The following is a 10000-nucleotide window of genomic DNA, read 5'->3' as shown; positions in this document are numbered from 1 at the left end:
AGGACACTGCCCGGATTGGGGAGCGTGCCTTACTAGTATAGGTTGAGTGAACTTGTCATTTTCTCCTTCGAGCGACGGAGGATAAGAGGTGACCTGATAGAGGTGTATAAGATGATGAGGGGCATTGATCGTGTGGATAGCCAGATGCTTTTCCCCAGGGCTGAAATGGCTAACACGAGGGGGCATAGTTTTAAGGTGCTTGGAAAGAGGTACAGAGGACATGTCAGGGGTAAGTTTTTCACACAGAGAGTGGTGAGTGTGTGGAATAGGCTGCTGGTGACGGTGGTGGAGGGGGATACAATAGGGTCTTTCAAGAGACTCTTAGATAGGTACATGGAGCTTAGAAAAATGGAGGGCTATGGGGTAGGGTAATTCTTGGCAGTTTCTAGAGTAGGTTACATGGTCGGCACAACATTGTGGGCCGAAGGGCCTGTAATGTGCTGTAGATTTCTATGTTCTGTGATCAAGTTCAAGTTTAATTGTCATTCACATGAATACCCCTGAACACGGCCAAACGAAACGGCGTTACCCTGGGGCCAAGGTGCAAAACGTAATACCGACAGTCACACACAACACAAGGCACATATTAGCGAGCAGTAAAATACAGTCTCACACACACACACACACACACACACACAAAAGAAATATAGCCCAAATCCCTGAGTCCATGAATATTGCAGCAGTCTGCAGTGGAACACAATGCAGCTTGTCTTCTGGGGAGCGAACACCAGGGGGCAGCAGCGACACCAGTTTGAACGCCGCCTCCGGTGGATCACACCGACTCCAATGTCTCTTTCCTGGACCTGGCCATAAACAGGCTACCCCGCGACTTGAGGCCCTTTCCTCGGTACAACCAAAGCCACGCAGCTCCCCCTGCCGCCCGCCCCCACCGCCCGCCAATAAATCAGTGAATCGGGGCCTGCCTGGCGACCGCAAGGAAAGCGACCGGGGCGATCGCCCGCTGTTGAGACTGCCGCCGCCTCCGTGCACGGACCCCTCAGACGCACGGCCCGCACCCAGTCCAGCCCCACCGGCTTCTCTGCCAGCGAGCAACTCGCTGATGGGGGTAGGCCTGCAGTGCTTCAGGTCCTCAATGATCCCAGCAGGGTCTTGTGTTTGTAAAAATGTGTTTTTTTAAAAAAAAGGACAATAACACCTTTGTAGAAGCCGCTGTGGCTGAGCATCTCTCCATCTTGTCGGAAGCCATTGTTGTTTGCTGGAAGAATTTTACGTGCCTGTATTCCTTTTTTGATGAAAGCACGATATAAATCCAAATTTATATTCAGTCACAGCTGTACCACGAATTGGGCAAAAGCTTCTTGGTTGCGACACTTTCCGAAAGGAAATGATTACACAAGAGGCGGGAGGAGATTCGCCGGGGCCATTAACTGGGTTGCTATGTTTGTACTATGCGGGGCCCTTGGACGGGCTGAGTTTTTTTTTAACCCTTGGCGGGGAGAAGGGCCAGAGGGGGCCGAATGGAGGTTTACAAAAGGACTGTGAGGGCCAAGAGCCTGTTCCTGTGCTGTCTCTCTCTCTCTAATTTTGCCCACTGCTGCGGTGTTCATAAGCGGACGGCTGAGGCTGAGGGTAAGGGGTATAGAGAGGGGTGGGCGAGGTGCGTCGAAGGCTGCGAAGAACCGGGCCCAGTCTCGGGCTTTAGATGAACACAGAGGGTAGAGAGTCTCTGGCAAGCACCGAGAACGTTGGCAACTGATCCCACTAGCACGAAGTCAGTGGGCCCACCAGCCTGTATCTTGCTCTTCTAATTAATTCACCGATTCACGCCTTTCCATCAAATGGACTGGATCGCTGCAGTACCCCGCCCTCCCGCTTTTTTTTTAACTGGCCTTCCAAAGCAAAACTTCAACTGTCTCGGAGTGCCCGCGGCTAGACTTTTAACCAAATACAGGACGATTCAGGGAGCACATCATTTTGGGTCCTCCCAACCGCTCTTCCTGCGACTTTCAGAATTAAAGTTCCCCCACGTGTCTTGAGAGCTCTTACTGGTCTGGGACCAGTCGCTGAGCGGTTTCTGCCTGGTAACCCTGCTCCACCTCTCGGCCTCTTATAAATGTGCACAATTTCCCTCAAGAGATAATCAGCAGGCCAGCAACTCGAGACCTAAAACTACGAAGGGTTGCAGACTGGGTTGACAATTTTAAACGCCGACTCAGAAACCATTTTTTTAAAAAAAACTTAACCTCGCTTTTAACCAACATTCTTTTTTTTGCCTTCTTATTTTAATGTCTCGTTTTGTTTTCCGGTTTGCACCTGATCCCAGTGTCCAGCATGGAAAGTGCGCTGTAAGTTATTATTTATAATAATAACAATTATTATTTATAGCAACACACATAAAAGTTGCTGGTGAACGCAGCAGGCCAGGCAGCATCTCCAGGAAGAGGTGCAGTCGACGTTTCAGGCCGAGACCCTTCGTCAGGACTAACTGAAGGAAGAGTTAGTCCTGACGAAGGGTCTCGGCCTGAAACATCGACTGCACCTCTTCCTGGAGATGCTGCCTGGCCTGCTGCGTTCACCAGCAACTTTTATGTGTGTTGCTTGAATTTCCAGCATCTGCAGAATTCCTGTTGTTTGTGAATTATTTGAATTATTTTGTTTTCCGGTTTGCACCTGATCCCAGTGTCCAGCATGGAAAGTCCTCTGTAAATTATTATTTATAATAATAACAATGATACATTATTTATAAACTATTATTTATAGTAATAATTATTATTTATAAATTATTCTTTATAATAATAATTATTATAAGTTGGATTCTGTCAGGGGAGTTGAGGCACAACAGGATTCAGGGGCGGAATTACTGCGGTGGGAGCTAGCACGGGCTGGATGGGCCGAACGACTCCCCTCCCTCAGGTTGAGAAGAGGCGCCGCGCCATTTCTCCAGCGGACGGCGCATGCGCGCAGGGGGTGCGGGAAGGGGGCAGGGCCGGGCCGTGCCGCCCGCCCCGTCTCCACGGCAACCGGCACGCCGGCCGCGGCGGCCCGCGCTGACCACGAGTGCCGGGGGATTGGTTCCGCTTTTTCGTTCCGCCGGCGTGTAGCCCGGGGGGGGGGCGTGAGTGAGTGAGTGGGTCCGGGCCGGAGGAGAGGGAGGCCGGGGTAAGTCCGAGCCGGGGTCGTGGGGTGGATCAGAGCCCCGGGTTTGGGGAGGCCGGGATCCAGCCAGGGTGCTGAAAGGGCGATTCGAGGTGAGCCATTTGCTCTCGGTTCCTTTGTTGCCTCCCTCTTTTACAAATCTTTTTATTAGTTCCATAAAAATATAAACATATCGTGGTAGTAGTACAAAGTTATTGGGAATACATTGTTATAATTAACATGAGTGATTATAAAGCCAGATAACACTTAAATGATAAAACTCCCAATCATATAGGGTGCAAATGCCAGATAACACTTAAATGATAAAACTCCCAATCATATAGGGTGCAAATGCCAGATAACACTTAAATTATAAAACTCCCAATCATATAGGGTGCAAGTGAATAATATAAAACAAGGAAAAATATCTTTAAAAAAAAATCATGGAAAAGGAAACCCCCCCCCAAAAAAAACCTGATCTAAACAGAATTAATCAACTAAACTGAAAAAAAAAGACCTGGGCTGTTTTTAAATATTGTTAAAAAACAAGAGAGAAAAGAAAACCTTAGTTTCGGCTACTCAGTTCCTCTCAACCAACGTGACAGAGAAGTAAAATAAGTTTGGAAATGGTCAAATTACATCATATGAAAATGCTGAGTAAATGGCCGGCAAGTCCTTTCGAATTTAATAGAGGGGTCATAAACAACACTTCTAATTTTTTTTTTCCAAATTTAAGCACAATATAGTTTGTGAAAACCAATGAAATGTGGTAGGAGGGTTAATCTCTTTCCAAGTCAGCAAAATGGATCTTCTAGCCATTAGAGTAAGAAAGGCAATCATCCGACGAGCTGGAGAGGTTAAATGATTTGATTCTGTCATTGGTAACCCAAAAATAGCAGTAATTGGACGAGGTTGTAAGTCTATATTCAAAACCGTTGAAATAATATCAAAAATATCTTTCCAATGTTTTTTCAACAAAGGACAAAGGTCTTTGTTGCCTCCCCTCATCCCTCCTTGCAATCTCCCTCTTGTAGCATCCCGACCCCTTTCCTTCATGCCAATATAGATTGGAAGGTCTGCCATTAAGTGGGCTCCATTTCGTGGATGCAGTTTGGTTTTTTTTGGGGAGGAGGGCAGAATTTGCTCTTAATCCCCCCCGCCCACCACCCCGTTGTAAAATGCAGGTTAACAGGCTAATCATGGACATAGGTCAAATTTTCCACTTCCACAAGGTCTCAGAGAGAACCTCACTGGCTTGCATTGCTGGGGTGCGAGTGCTGTCCAGGTGTGAAGCAGGCCGAAAGTGGACGCTGAACCCAATATTTCGAAGTGCAAAGGCAATCTTCTGCTCAAAGCACACGCACGTCTCCCTATATAGCCCTGAAGTGAACGTTCTTGTGGGCATACCCTGTCCATTTATAGAATAATAACCACAACACAGTCAATGAAAGTCCACCCAGGGTGCAGAAGTCAAAAAGAAGTTGTGCAAATTAGGAGAAAGAAGAAATGATTGCAATAAATAAATAAATAGGCAATAAATATTGAGAACGTAGGATGAAGAGTCCTTGAAAGTGAGTCCATAAGTTGTGGGAACAGTTCAGTGTTGGGATCAGTGTCTGATTCAAGAGTCTGACGTTTGAGGGGGTAATAACTGTCCCTGAACCTGGTGGTGTGGGTCCTGAGGCTCCTGTACCTCCTTCCTGATGGTTGAGGGGTAATAACTGTCCCTGAACCTGGTGGTGTGGGTCCTGAGGCTCCTGTACCTCCTTCCTGATGGTTGAGGGGTAATAACTGTCCCTGAACCTGGTGCTGTGGGTCCTGAGGCTCCTGTACCTCCTTCCTGATGGTTGAGGGGTAATAACTGTCCGTGAACCTGGTGGTGTGGGTCCTGAGGCTCCTGTACCTCCTTCCTGATGGTTGAGGGGTAATAACTGTCCGTGAACCTGGTGGTGTGGGTCCTGAGGCTCCTGTACCTCCTTCCTGATGGTTGAGGGGGTAATAACTGTCCCTGAACCTGGTGGTGTGGGTCCTGAGGCTCCTGTATCTCCTTCCTGATGGTTGAGGGGTAATAACTGTTCCTGAACCTGGTGGTGCGGGTCATGAGGCTCTTGTACCTCCTTCCTGATGGTTGAGGGGGTAGAACTGTTCCTGAACCTGATGGTGTGGGTTCTGAGGCTCCTGTACCTCCTTCCTGATGGTTGAGGGGTAATAACTGTTCCTGAACCTGGTGGTGTTGGTCCTGAGGCTCCTGTACCTCTTTCCTGATGGTCGATGGGTAGTAACTGTTCCTGAACCTGGTGATGTGGGTCCTGAGGCTCCTGTACCTCCTTCCTGATGGTTGAGGGGTAATAACTGTTCCTGAACCTGGTGGTGTTGGTCCTGAGGCTCCTGTACCTCCTTCCTGATGGTTGAGGGGTGATAACTGTCCCTGAACCTGGTGATGTGGGCCCTGAGGCTTCTGTACCTCCTTCCTGATGGTCGATGGGTAGTAACTGTTCCTGAACCTGGTGGTGTTGGTCCTGAGGCTCCTGTACCTCCTTCCTGATGGTCGATGGGTAATAACTGTTCCTGAACCTGGTGGTGTGGGTCCTGAGGCTCCTGTACCTCCTTCCTGATGGTTGATCGGTAATAACTGTCCCTGATCCTGGTGGTGCGGGTCCTGAGGCTCCTGTACCTCCTTCCTGATGGATGAGGGGTAATAACTGTTCCTGAACCTGGTGGTGTGGGTCCTGAGGCTCCTGTATTTCCTTCCTGATGTTTGAGGGGTAATAACTGTTCCTGAACCTGGTGGTATGGGTCATGAGGCTCTTGTACCTCCTTCCTGATGGTTGAGGGGGTAGAACTGTTCCTGAACCTGATGGTGTGGGTTCTGAGGCTCCTGTACCTCCTTCCTGACGGTTGAGGGGTAATAACTGTTCCTGAACCTGGTGGTGCGGGTCCTGAGGCTCCTGTACCTCCTTCCTGATGGTTGAGGGGTGATAACTGTCCCTGAACCTGGTGATGTGGGCCCTGAGGCTTCTGTACCTCCTTCCTGATGGTCGATGGGTAGTAACTGTTCCTGAACCTGGTGGTGTGGGTCCTGAGGCTCCTGTACCTCCTTCCTGATGGTCGATGGGTAATAACTGTTCCTGAACCTGGTGGTGTGGGTCCTGAGGCTCCTGTACCTCCTTCCTGATGGTTGATCGGTAATAACTGTCCCTGATCCTGGTGGTGCGGGTCCTGAGGCTCCTGTACCTCCTTCCTGATGGATGAGGGGTAATAACTGTTCCTGAACCTGGTGGTGTTGGTCCTGAGGCTCCTGTACCTCCTTCCTGATGGTTGATCGGTAATAACTGTCCCTGATCCTGGTGGTGCGGGTCCTGAGGCTCCTGTACCTCCTTCCTGATGGATGAGGGGTAATAACTGTTCCTGAACCTGGTGGTGTTGGTCCTGAGGCTCCTGTACCTCCTTCCTGATGGTCGAGGGGTAATAACTGTTCCTGAACCTGGTGGTGTGGGTCCTGAGGCTCCTGTACCTCCTTCCTGATGGTTGAGGGGTAATAACTGTTCCTGAACCTGGTGGTGTGGGTCCTGAGGCTCCTGTACCTCCTTCCTGATGGATGAGGGGTAATAACTGTTCCTGAACCTGGTGGTGTTGGTCCTGAGGCTCCTGTACCTCCTTCCTGATGGTCGAGGGGTAATAACTGTTCCTGAACCTGATGGTGTGGGTTCTGAGGCTCCTGTACCTCCTTCCTGATGGTTGAGGGGTAAAAAACTTTACGTAAGAAGGGGGTTTATGAAGTACGTTGGTGAAAATTTGTGGAAAGATGGGCAGCTGGAGGTGTTTAAAAAGACAATTGGGGAAGTTGAAGCCTGCATGTCTGTAGGCAGAGCAGCAGCAGGTGAAGAAAGCAGGCATGTTGGAAAACAAATCTTGACATGAAATCTGTCGCCTTGCGGTGCATTGATGTAAAGTTACTACGGATCACAAAATACAGCCTGAGAGCTATAGAACACTGCAACAAAGAAGCAGGCCCATCGGCCCATCTAGTCCGTGCTGGCCCATTAATCCGCCTGGTCCCATCGGGCTGCACCCGGACCAAAGCCCTCCATACCCCCTCCCATCCCCTCACATCCGCTGGCAGCTCGTTCCACGCTCTCACCGCACTCCAAGCGAAGAAGCTTCCCCCGTTTCCCCCTTAAATGTTTCACCTTTCACCCTTAACGATTGAGAATCTCCGGGGGGAAGGCCCCAAAATCCCCGGCTTTGCCTGCTGCTGGCGACCGAGGTTGGGGTCGAAGCGCTCGGCAGAGATGGTGCTCGGTGCTCTGTGTCAGAGGGCTGATCGGTGCTCGAAGTTTTCGGACGACTCAGAGTCGGACTGTGGTCGGGCATGGCAGGGAGAGTTTTCTTCCTTCTCCCGTCTGCGTGAGATGTGGGACTTTCGAGAGACTTTGAACTTTTTTTTACTGTGCCCATGGCCTGATCTTCATCAAGTTACGGTATTGTTGCACTGTTGTAACTATATGTTATAATTATGTGGTTTTTGTTAGTTTTTCAGTCTTGGTCTGTCTTGCGTTTCTGTGATATCACACCGGAGGAACATTGTATCATTTCTTAATTAATGCATGCATTACTAAATGACAATAAAAGAGGACTGCACGTCCTCATAATCTAATCTAATCTAAAAAAACCCCACGACCGCTGGTTGTAGTCGCACCCAACCTCAGTGGAAAAAGCCTGTTTGCGTTCACCCCATCTGTACCCCTCATAACTTTGTACACCTCTATCAGATCTCCCCATCTTCCCCTACGCTCGGGGTGGGAATATCGCGCTAACCTATTCAACCTTTCCCTATAGCTCGGGTCTTCAAGTCCCGGCAACATCCTTGTAAATTCTCTCTGCACTTGTTCAGTCTTGTTCACATCCTTCCTTGTAGGTTGGTGCCCAAAACTGCACACCATACTCCAATTACTCCATCGTCTCCACCATACTTCAACATCTGCCGGACGATGCTGAGGATGTTCTATGAGTCTGTGGTGGCCAGTGCTATCATGTTTGCTGTTGTGTGCTGGGGCAGCAGGCTGAGGGTAGCAGACACCAACAGAATCAACAAACTCATTTGTAAGGTCAGTGATGTTGTGGGGATGGAACTGGACTCTCTGACAGTGGTGTCTGAAAAGAGGATGCTGTCCAAGTTGCATGCCATCTTGGACAATGTCTCCCATCCACTACATAATGTACTGGGTGGGCACAGGAGTACATTCAGCCAGAGACTCATTCCACCGAGATGCAACACAGAGCGTCATAGGAAGTCATTCCTGCCTGTGGCCATCAAACTTTACAACTCCTCCCTTGGAGGGTCAGACACCCTGAGCTGATAGGCTGGTCCTGGACTTATTTCCTGGCATAATTTACATATTACTATTTAACTATTTATCGTTTTATTACTATTTATTATTTATGGAGCAACTGTAACGAAAACCAATTTCCCCAGGATCAATAAAGTATGACTATGACTAATTAGGCCTCACCAACACCTTGTACAACTTCAGTATAGCATCCCAAATCCTGTCCTCAATACTTTTATCTGTGAAGGTCAAAGTGCAGAAGCTTTCTTTGATCTACCTGCGACCCGACTTTCGAGGGATTGTGGACCTGTCTTCCCACATTCCTCTGTCCTGCCGGTACCTCGGTGCTCTCACGCACCTTCCCTCGTTTGCCCTCCCAAAGTGCGACACCTCACACACTTGCTTCCATCAAACTCCATGTGCTGTTGCCCAGCCCGTTATTCCTGTGGGCCCAGATCCCCCTGCAAGCTTGGGTAGCCTTCCTCACTGTCCACTACACCCTGCAATCTCGGGATCACCCGCAAGTTTGCTGATCCCGTTTACCACATTATTAACCATTGATGTATGAAGGGTGATTGATAAGTTCGTGGCCTAAGGTGGAAGGAGTCTATTTTAGAAAACCTAGCACGTTTATTTTTCAACGCAGTCCCCTCCTACATTTACACACTTAGTCCAGCGGTCGTGGAGCACACGGATCCCTTCTTTGTAGAAGTGGTTCACAGCAGGGGTGAGTTATTAACTTCAAACTTTCTGCATTTTCACTCAAAGAGTTGAACTGCACGTGTGTGTAACGAGAGGGTCTTGGACCTCCAGGTGGTCCACAGCTGGGGTGACTGATAAGTCCATGGCCTAAGGTAGAAGGAGATGAATTATACAGCTCTCGTTACATGCACATGCAGGTCAACTCTTTGAGTGAAAATGCAGAAAGTTTGGAGTTAATAACTCATCACCTTCTACCTTAGACCACGAACTTATCAATCACCCCTGCTGTGGACCACTTTTGGAGGTCCAAGACGCCGACTTCTACAAAGAAGGGATCCGTATGCTCCACGACCGCTGGGCTAAGTGTGTACATGCAGGAAAAATAAATGTGCTAGGTTTTTCTAAAATTGACTGCTTCTGCCTTAGGCCATGAACTTATCAATCACCCCTCGCAGATGACACTTAACAACGGACCCAGCCCGAAGGCCTGTGGCACATCACCAGTCACAGGCCTCCAGTCAGAGAGGGCAACCCTCTACCACCACTCTATGGCCTCTCCCACAAAGCCGATGTCTAATCCAATTTACCACCTCCTCTCAAATGCTGAGCAACTGAGCCTTCTTGACCAACCTCTCACGCGGGACCTTGTCAGATGCCTTGCTAAAGTCCAGGTAGACAACATCCACTGCCTTCATCCAATTTCTTGGTCGTCGTGGTGATGGTGGCTATCCCTCAAGGTCGAGGATGATGGTCTCCGTTCTGAAGAAGTGGCCCACAGAGCGAAGACGCCTGTGTGTGTGTTTGTTTAACGTGTACTTGAGGTTGCACTCCAAGAAGCACACGATACTTCACAAATCAACCAGCTGATCCCA

At 49.1% G+C, this 10000-nt stretch overlaps 1 protein-coding gene across 3 annotated transcripts in view; it reads left to right on the top strand.

The window, feature by feature from the left end:
- The first annotated feature begins 2990 nt into the window (after window positions 1-2990).
- Window positions 2991-10000, top strand: part of LOC134340962 (dixin-like) — a 263330-nt gene continuing 256320 nt past the window's right edge. Inside the window, exons 1-2 of one of the 3 annotated variants that reach the window (XM_063038594.1) lie at window positions 3128-3209; window positions 8015-8204. The gene's annotated coding sequence lies outside the window, so the exon portion shown is untranslated. Of the gene's footprint in view, window positions 3210-8014; window positions 8205-10000 lie in introns of all 3 variants that reach the window. The other 2 variants (XM_063038593.1, XM_063038595.1) reach the window with 2 other exon arrangements.

The sequence above is a fragment of the Mobula hypostoma genome, chromosome X2, assembly GCF_963921235.1.
Source record: "Mobula hypostoma chromosome X2, sMobHyp1.1, whole genome shotgun sequence".
Lineage (NCBI taxonomy): Eukaryota > Metazoa > Chordata > Chondrichthyes > Myliobatiformes > Myliobatidae > Mobula > Mobula hypostoma.
This window is presented reverse-complemented; position numbering and strand designations above follow the sequence as displayed.